The sequence below is a fragment of the Aythya marila genome, assembly GCF_965140915.1.
Source record: "Aythya marila genome assembly, contig: HAP1_HAP1_SCAFFOLD_280, whole genome shotgun sequence".
Classification (NCBI taxonomy): Eukaryota; Metazoa; Chordata; class Aves; order Anseriformes; family Anatidae; genus Aythya; species Aythya marila.
The window spans coordinates 76,802-86,740 of NW_028137567.1; positions in this window are offsets into that span (position 1 = coordinate 76,802).

The following is a 9,939-nucleotide window of genomic DNA, read 5'->3' on the forward strand; positions in this document are numbered from 1 at the left end:
CGCCCCAGAACCTCATCTTCCGCTACCTGCAGAACGTGAGTACCGCGGGGAGGGGGCGGGGATGGGGATTTGGGGAGTGTGGGGGGAGTGGGGAGGGTCTGGGGATTCCCCTCGGTGAGTTTTCGGCTCCTGGCTGTGTCCCGGGACGGGTTTGTGGGGGATGGAGAGCTGTGCGGTGTGCTGGTGGGCACAAGGAGCCCGGCATTTCCCCCTCGTGTAGCCGGGCGTGCAGGGGTGTTCCCTTGTGACTGGAAACGTGTTCTTCACCAAACGTGTAGTATTCACCCGATGGTATAACGCTCAAATGTCAGATTGCACATTGGAACTGCCCCTGAGAGTTGCTCCTCGGAGCGTTTGGGAGCTGTCGTGGCTGTGGCTAGCAGGTATTTCTGAACACATGAGAGAACAAAAGTGCTCAGTGTTTGTGGCCCGACTTACTCTCCTCCTTCGTTCTGCAGAGGTCGAGGATCCAGGTGTGGCTCTATGAGCAGGTGAACATGCGGATAGAAGGCTGCATCATCGTGAGTATCCGCACGTCCCCATGTTACATCTTTCATTTTGCCTCATTCACAATCGTGTTTTTTGGTCAAGAAAAGTTATCACAAGGAAAAAGAGATTTGTACTTCTCTGCCTTTCCCCTCGCCCTGCCCTTCCCTCCCGCTCCTGAGCCCTTCGTCAGGCCTTGCTGGGCCCTCTGTCCGGCTGTCTGTCCGTCCATCCAAACCTCTGGCCATCTGTCCCACCACCCTGCCCCGTCCCTGCCCTCTCCCTAAGGAAGCAAAGAGTCCCCGGGCTGCCTTCATGGGGGGGTTGGGGGGGGGGGGAGGGAGAGGGGAGGTTCTGCTGAGAAAAAAATGAAAGATTTCCCCCTTAACGGGCGCCTTGCTAGTTCTTTCGAGTTCCAACCTTCTGCCTTCCTTCCGTAGCAGTGCCTCTAAGGGGTGCGCTGTAAGGCAGCCCTCATCTGGCGCGTTGCTCCTCCGTTCCCCCAAGGAACTGCCTTCAGGATCTGACTAACTCTGGATGCACCCGGTTGTCGCCTTAATTTCTCCTTTAGCTTGCTGAAAACAAGCCGGTTGGGTGACCTTTTGCGTTTCTCGCTTAAAATTTGGATCGAGGAGGTCTGTGTTTCCTTACGCTGATGTCCACGCTGAAGGTGCAGAAGGGTTCCGTGCTGTTGCTTGGGTCAGCCTTGTTGCCAGGTTTGGAATGTTTAGCCTACCGGTGCTTCGGTGCTGTTGGGCTGCACTCAGAGTGTGAGCTCTGGGCGTTATTTCTCAAATACTGCGTTATTTGAGCGTACAGACCCGAGATATTCTGCGGAGAGGTGATTTAAGGCACGTCAGAACCACCGCTGCGGCGTGTGCCAGCGTCGGACGCCTGTTCGAGTGATCGGGCGGAGCAGGTGAATTGAATTTGGTGCTGGGTGGCGAGGTGGTGTTGGGGGAAGAGCTAGGCTAAGGAGAGCTTCCTCTTGCTCTGCCCCTTCCCATCTCAAATGGCCGCTTCCTGGGGAGATGGGTTCGTTGGGAGGTTAACTACAACGTTACAGTGGGGATGAGGAATCACCTTTAGTCCCGTAGGTATTTGCTGCCAGGCCGCAGCGTTGATTTCAGAAATTGTATTTAAAAAAGGGAAAAGAAAGGAAAGATGTATTCTTTAACATACTCTCTTTTCTCGGAGAGTAGATGGAGGAGCTTCAGCCGTGCCCTTCCTCCGGAAACGATTCCCAGTGTCTGCTCAGACACTGAGGAGGAAAATGGAGGAGAGCCACCCGATAGAAATAAAGGAAAGAAGGGGTCATGGATTAAGGGAAAAGCACTACTTAAAAAATTGGTGCTCTCTAAAAACGGGTTAAGGGTTTGGGACCTGCAGGTGCTGCCTACACCTGTGTGCGTTGCAGTCGTGCCTGTTGCCACTGAGCAAAACGGGGAGAGCTGCTTTGTCGAACGCGGCGTGTTAAAGCACGTGCCACTGCCTGGAAGAAAAGCACGGACTTCCCTCGTGTGGGCCTTCTTCCCTAGCGATCTGTGGTTTACCTGATGGTTTCCCATAAGCTGAGAATGTTTAAAAGAAAAAAAAAAACAAAAATCAAAAACCAACACCAACGTTGAGAGTGGTGAAGCAGATTCTCACGTGGGGACTCAGAATCAGCGGTGACATCACCATGCGAAGCATTGTGTGTGCTTCGGGTTGGGGCTGCTGCGAGCCTCGCAGCGGGGAGGGAGAGCGGATCCGGGGTGCCTCTGTGTCAGCCCTCTGCCCTGGTGGCTTTGTGAGCACTGAGAGTTTGACTCCTGTGTTCCCAGCTTTCGCTTCCGCACCTGCGGTGTGGCAGAGCCAGCGAGCTGCTTGCTCAGCTGGAGGAGGAAGAGGAGTGACCTCAACATTGCCGAGGTAAAGCACAATTATTGAAAAGATTTGGCAAAGATGTGGGTTGTACCAGCGCGGCTGCTGCAGCTGCAGCAGATCCTGGAGCATTGGAGAAGATAGAGAGGGTTTTCTTCATGAAAAGAATGCTGTTAAAAGTGTTTTCATGCCAGAAATTAGGATAAACGCCTCTGTTGTTTGACATCCTCTATTGAGCTGGCACATTGGCATTACAGCGTACCTGGCACGCTGTTTGTATTAAAAAAAAAAGGTATTTTATTCAGGGCAGGCCAGAAACCTGCCTTGGCACTTGCACATCGCAGCAATGCTTACAGACCCTGCATCCTGGCTGCCAGGCCAGGATCTAAATCCGATGGTGCTGTTGGTAAACTGAAGCTCAGGAAGCGCTTCTGGGTTTTTTTGTCCTTCCATGTGAATTTTTACCCTGTGAAGATGGTGTATTAAGCTATTTTCGTAACAACAAATAGGTTTAAAAGCAGTTTCAATTTAACATCTACACGCTTGGGTGTTATTAACAGAGCTTTGTATACTGAGCTGGTGCTTGGTAGGAGAAAAAACATCAATCTTACCTGGGAAACCTGGACCCCCTCAGCTACATACTGCTATGAGGAAACTCAGATGTAAGAACACACTTAAATAACACCTCACCAGAGCTGTTGTGCTCCTGACCACCAAAGGCACCTTTTTCCAACACCGTCGTACTGGAAGTTGATGCAGCTGGTTCCATCCGTAACGTGTGACTGTACAGTGCTGTAAAAGAACTATTTTTTCACAGCTTTGGAGAAAGTGAAGCAGAGAAAACCACGCATAACCACTGATACCTGGACCCCAAACTGCCACAGGCTGACGGTGATGCCCACTGGATATCTCCTGATACCCTGCTGCCTTCTGACTGCTCCAGCAGAAGTCCTGTTTTAATTAGCCAGCAGGTCCCTCTGAGGGAGGGACTTTGCTAAAACTCCTGCCGTAGGAAGTATCCTACGGGAGCCAAGTTGCTAAACTGATGTGTGGTTTTCCCTTAACCCCCTCACCCCTGACTTTCCAGCTCCTGACAGCACTGCCAACGTGTGCAGTGTCACCGTGTGCCAACTAGGTGCCAGCTGCCATGGTTTATATATTGTAAAATTAGTGATTTGGGACTCGTGAGCACTGAGGAGAGGCTAGCAATTGCTTAAGAGCTTTCCTTGTGTCGCTCTGGGGCAGGGAGATGGGTGAAACATCTTAGGCTTGAAAGTGATTCCCTGCAGAGTGACGTGCTCAGATCTGCACAACAGATCTGTCGTTTTGGTCACCTTATTAGATCCCTGCTTGAGAGGTTGCTTGCAAGAATCGATTCCTCTTCACCTTGATGTGTCAAGCTAAAGAGAAATCTGTGCCGAAGCACTGTTTGATCAGACGAGTGCCTCAGTTCAGGATTGTTCTTTGACAGCTACAGAAACAGCAGGACGATCAGCGCCTTCAGGAACAGATGAATTTGATCTTGAGGCTGTCGTAAAACAGGTCCCTGAAGTCTGAAGACTCTTCAAATAGTTTGGGCCAGCAAGGAGCAGCTGTACGTGGCGGCTGCGGTAACTCGGGGCTCCGAGTCTCAGAGAGCGTGGTGACAGGTGACCCCCAGCTGGCTGCTGGAGGAAGCTGAGGCAGCGTTCAGCTCTAACCTTTGCCTTCTTGGCTGGCATCTTTGCACTCCTGCTGTCAGTGGGTGTTGAGTGTCCTTCCCGGCAGCCTCAGAACGTGCCCTCAGATGTAGGCAGCATTTAGCAGCTAGAATTCCCTCAAATAGAAAGAGTACAAATGATGCGTTTTCTGCTTTTGCTTTGGAACTCTTAGCTTGAGGTTTTCCTGCAGGCCATGAGGTTTCTTGCAGCAGCAGGGATGAGTTGTGTTAGCAAGAGGCTGTTCTGTGCTTCGACTGTGGGAAGATGAATGGTTACGTGTGCACCGTTAAATATAACTTGACACCTAGCACACCGCACTTGCAGCCTGTGGGGTGCTTTAACAAGCAGGTAAATCAGCAGAGGCTGTTTTGCAGCCGGGGTGATGCTGGGTGATTAAAAAGCAGGGGCAGAACAAGGAGTTTCTAGTGTTTGTTCTTGCTTGTCATCCGACTCTCCACTTCCACTGTTCTTTAAAAAAAACAAAAACAAACAAACAAACAAATAAAAAAAAAAAAAAAACAAGCAAGGGGTAAGCATCTTAATATCTTTATTATAAATGGAAGGCACAAAAGAGGCCAGCAACAGAGACTGTCCAAGAGAAATGCTTTGTGCTTTATAAACAAACAAGGAAGTACCCTTAGGTGGGTGTGATAATCCTCCTCTAATGCGTTTTTGGGGTGCAAAAATAGATTTGTTCCTTTCTTGCTCTTCTCTGCAGGACAAAGGCAGAATAGGCACTGCAAAGTTAGACCAGGGAGGTCAGTTTGTTCCGTACTGAGAAAGACAAGCCTGTAAAACAAACTAGACAGATTTTCTTTGTACTATTCATCTTCCTTCAGCAAAGGCAAAGCTTATGACACTTGTTGGTGTGTATTTCCAGACCCCCAGCTACTGGCACTGTAGCGCATCTCTAATTCTTTGGTACAAAAGGTTCAAAATCTCTTAATGCAAAAATTTTACCAGCACCCTGGAGCAAAAAAAAAGAAATCTAAAACCCTTACCAACTTCTATTACAGACCTGCTGAGTGCACCAGAGTTACTCATTTTTATTCAGGCTTTCAGGGGCAACTTCAGTTGGTTTAGCGCTTGGATTGCTATGTTGGCAGATGTCAGTTTAAAAAAAAAAAAAGCTTTTGAGGTCCTTTTTAAAATGAGACTGCTTTTTTGGAATTTGGAATACTGCAAGGTATCGTTGGTTTTGCTTTCTTCCCATTCCTTAGACCAGATCCATTCAGATTCTGAACAGCGTTCCCGGTGTGTTCAGGAAAATGGAAGGCAACAAGCAAAATGATGAGCTCCTTGGGCAGTCAAAAGAGCTAAATCTGGAGAGTGTTTTGAGTCAAACTTCCATGCTAAGGAGCACCAGTAATTGTTAGAAGTAGCTGCAGAGGAACCTGCATGGCACTGGGTGTGTTTCTGAAGGTGCTAAAGGTCCGAAGTGACGATTCCTATCCATACTAAAGAAGAGAAGGAAACCTTGCACTTAACTACTGTTTTTATTCCCTTTGTCCAGCAGTCAAAAGCAGTAACTAATATGAGAACCCAACTTTTCCTCTCTTTATTTTAGATTTGGGAAAATTCCCTGCCAAAACAATATTTCCTGGAAAATTCACTAGTGTTTGTGTGAGTAAAAGCTTTCAACCTTTTATTATTAATTTGTAAGAACTATTTCATCCACTTTTGTCCAGAAGAGTCAGAAATAATTTGCACAGAAATGTGCAGCGTTTTAATGAAAGGATTCAGAATCACTCTGAATTGAACTTTATCTGGTCTGGTTGCAGGTTTTGTGACATTTAGTGTCTTTAAAAAAAAAAAATATCAAAATTTCTGACTTCATATCAGAAAAAAAGAAAAAAAAATGCTTGTGGCGAAATAAAATCTGTTGCAGCTCTGCTCATCGAAAACTCATTGGCTGTTAAATTGGACCTAAGTCGTCTTCTCTAACCTTTCATGATCCTGCAGCAATGGCTGATGATGGATATATGGATTAGGGAACAGCACGTGATGGCAAACCTGTGGTATTTGCTACTGTACTGGGTCTGGCTGGAATGTTTACTTTCCCTGCAGCAGCCCATACAGTGCCGTACTCTGTACTTGTAGCTGGAACAGCAGTGTTATCACACCAGTGTTGTGTGTACTGCTGAGCAGCAGTGGCACAGCATTGGGCCTTTCTCTAACCCTCCTAGGGGGTGGGCAAAAAGGTGAGGAGAGAAACATCACTAGGGCAGCTGACCTAAACCAATCAAAGGGATATTCCATACCATGTGATGTCCCACTCAGCAATAAAAGGTGGAAACAGGAAGAAGAGGGGAGGGGTGGGCTCTCGTTGGGAAAACGTCGGTCCTCCTCTCGAACACCGGCTGCGTGCGTTGAGGCCTTGCTTCAAGAACGTGGTCAATCATGGCTCATTTGTGGGAAGTAGAGAGTAATTTCTTTCCTCTGCACTTCCATATAGCCTTCATTTATTTTGTTTGTTTGTTTTCCTCCCTTCTTTTTATTTTTCCTTTTCCCCTCCCTTTTCCCCTTTCCCTTTTTATTTCCCCTTAGTTAAATTGTTTAGTTCATGGTAGTCTTTATTTAATTATTATAATTTTTTCCCTTTAATTAAATTATCCTTATCTCAACCCGTGAGTTGTTCTTTGCTTTACTTCTCCCCCTCCTCATCTAAAGGAGGGGGAGTGAGAGAGCGGTTGTGGGGTTTAGCTGCCCAGCACGGTAAAACCACCACAGCTACAGCGCAGAAAGAAAAACCAAATTGCTTCCAAAAAATCAAAGTAATTCAAAATCCTTGGTATCATGCAGCCGTGCCACTGGCAAAGTGAGCATTCCCCTGCCTCTCAAAGCTTGCTGTACCCTTGATCTGCTGTCTTGCTGCTGTTAATTGATTGCAACTCTACATGTCTGATCAGGGCTACGAGTTGTTCTCGATATGGAGATCATACAACATCTACTGTGCACGCTTGTGTGTATAGATATGTTTATCCTGTATGCATGTACATCCGTATGCATATTTGTGTGCTGGCCCCCAGATCCCTCATGTTACAAAGCATCGGCCTCGAAGGCATACTCATCAAAATCTTTTGCAGAGCCTCCATTTTTTTCTAGTTCCCTCAAAATGAGAGAATTTTTACGCGTTCTCTGTGTCGAAAAGGCAAAAATTCTGATTTTCACTGTCGCTCTCGCTAACTTTCTCTCACTCCCTCCTCGTGTGTGTATAAACACAGATGTGTGTATGCGTATGCACATCTGTGGATTTAGATGCACTGGTATGTTTTTTGCTGTACAGGTAATAAAGACGGGGAAAGGTTTTTGTGTTTTCTTAATAGGTGAAGAAATCTTGAAGACCAGAGATTGGAACATGCTGAATTTTAAATTAAAAAAAAAAAAAAGAAAAAAAAAGTTAAATTGTCCGGCTGTGGAAGATGGAGCCTCATTTTTGCAGCCACTTTGAATCACGAGTTCATCTCTAAATGCGCTGGTTTTTTTTTTTGTTTTTGTTTTGTTTTGGTTTTTGTTTTTTATTTTTTTGAAGAGCTAACTAACCGTGGCTGCATCCAGTCTGAGAGAGCATTCAAATGGACTTGCTTCCTCTCTTAGTTATAAGCTGTTTAAAAGCGCATCCTATGTTTGAATTGTGGATGAGAGGTTCCCTTGGCAAAGTGAGGAGGAAAATTCTTCCTACCCCTTTATTATTAATTCACGGATTCAGTCTTGGTTCGGCCTACAGGAGCAGTTAACTGGAAGCCTTTGAAGATCGATAACTTTGCTGAGGTTGTCCAGGTAGGTGAAATCGAAGACCCACAGGGCCTGGAACGTGCTGTTTAATGCGTCCTAACTGTGTTCTAGAGAAGTTATTTGTAGCCATAGTTGATTATTGACTTGCATGTATCATCAGGTGGTTTTTTAAGGAGTGACTCCGTTTTCAGGCTTCCAGATGTGCTCCAGGTCATATTATTGAGGATGTGGAAGAGAACGCTTGCTGACAAAGCTCCTGGCAGCTTTACAGAACTTTAATATTTAGTTAGTTCATGTAACAGCTGATTTCAAGGCTTTGCTCTCCTTGAGAGACTGATAACTTGATTTGATTAACTGAAGAAAGCTGGAAAAATGTTTGTTCCTCATTATTTTTCACTTGTTACTTTCTTTCGGGTTACTTTTAAAAAGAAGATTTCACTGATCACAAGCCAGTAGAAGACTTTCAGCCCAAGCAAGGGTGAAGACAGCTCTCTCCAAGAGCAGAGGAAGTCCCTGTGGAGAGAACCCGAGCTTGTTAGCAGAACTCGTCGGCATGTCTAAACAAGGAGACGATTGCTACTTCTATTTCTATTCTACCTGTAGCAAGGTATGGCTGGCTTTCCTTTGCTTTGCTTTTTTTCCCCCTTTTTTTCAGGAAGGAGTAGATTAGGAGGAGGAAGCACACTGGTCTTTGGTTAACTTGAGAACCAGATAGATTGTGAATTCAGTTGTAGCACCATTAGGCAGCAGCATGGCCATTTTTGAGGCTGTACTCTATTTTCCTTGTTGGTTTCCTTTTGGTTCCAGGGAGACAAATGTGCCTACCGCCACTGCGAAGCTGCTCTGGGCAATGAGACGGTCTGCAAGCTGTGGCAGGAGGGTCGTTGTTTCAGGAATGTCTGCCGATTCAGACACATGGAAATTGACGTGAGTGCCTAACAATGTGTTCTCAAAATAAATCCACAAAAGCATTTTTCAGTGCCGTAGGTGTACTGATTGCGCTTTTGCAGGATAGATTTGTTTGCTTCAAAATCATACTGGTTTCTGTTACCAAGAGAGGGGGTGGGAGGAAGCAGAGGGAAATAAAATCAATGCCTTAGGTATGTCTTAGCAAGATATTTGTTTATTTTTTTTTATTAGATGCTGACAGTTTTCTCAAGAGATGCAGAATAGCTGTTAAATAGACTGCTAAAACGTGCTGGAGCAGGGGGGTAATAAACAGGCTGTTCTATCCTCATGGGAGCAGGCTTGATAATGAACTATCAGGTGTCTTCTGACCCACAGTCCTTCAGATAACGCTGTTGTAGCTGCCTGGGGTAGGAAGTGGGGAAAGTTAAAGGTGCAGCAGAACTAAGTCTCCAAGAAGTAGTTCTAGACAGGGTTAACCTAGGCAATTTCAGATGTTCTTTTTCCCTCTGAATAATCCTAGTATAATCCTAGGTGTATTAGTTTAAGCCACCCTCAAGTGATGTCTGAGAGTGCCTGTCTTCTCAAACTGAGTGATGACCAAACTAAATGTGCATAGTGGTTACAGCTTATGCAAACTTTGTGAATATGCCCAGAAATACTACACTTAACTGAGAAACTGACCTTTGGAATGCTGTTTCAGCACTGTGTTGTGACAGCTGTCACGATCTGGAGCTGTGCATCTCTTTGCAAGCCTCAGGTGCATGTTATCACGAGCTTTTCTTTCTTTCTGTCTTCAGAAAAAGCGCAGTGAGATTCCTTGCTACTGGGAGAACCAGCCGGGAGGCTGTCAGAAAGCCAACTGTGCTTTTCATCATGCAAAGGGACGTTACATCGATGGACAATTCTTACCACCAAGCAAGAGTGAGTTTAGGTCCTTTTTCTTTAAGCGCTGAAGAATTAATTTTGAGTATTACTTAGTGGGTGCCAATCCTGTAGGGGGCGTCAGGTAACTGTTCATTTGTGAGGGCAGGAAAAGGTCTGCAGTCATAGGTGTACTGCACCGAGTGTACTGCTGGTGTTTGTTTTCTGCTTTCGTGCTCAGCTTCTCTTTGCTTTGTGTGATGTTTGCCTTGCAGTTTGCTTCCTGTTGTTTCCGCTTTTGCTGGGTGGTAGGGAGATGTGTTGTTGTTGGAAGGGAAATCATTGTTCACGGTGTAAGCAGTGATGGGATGGGCAAAAGGAGATG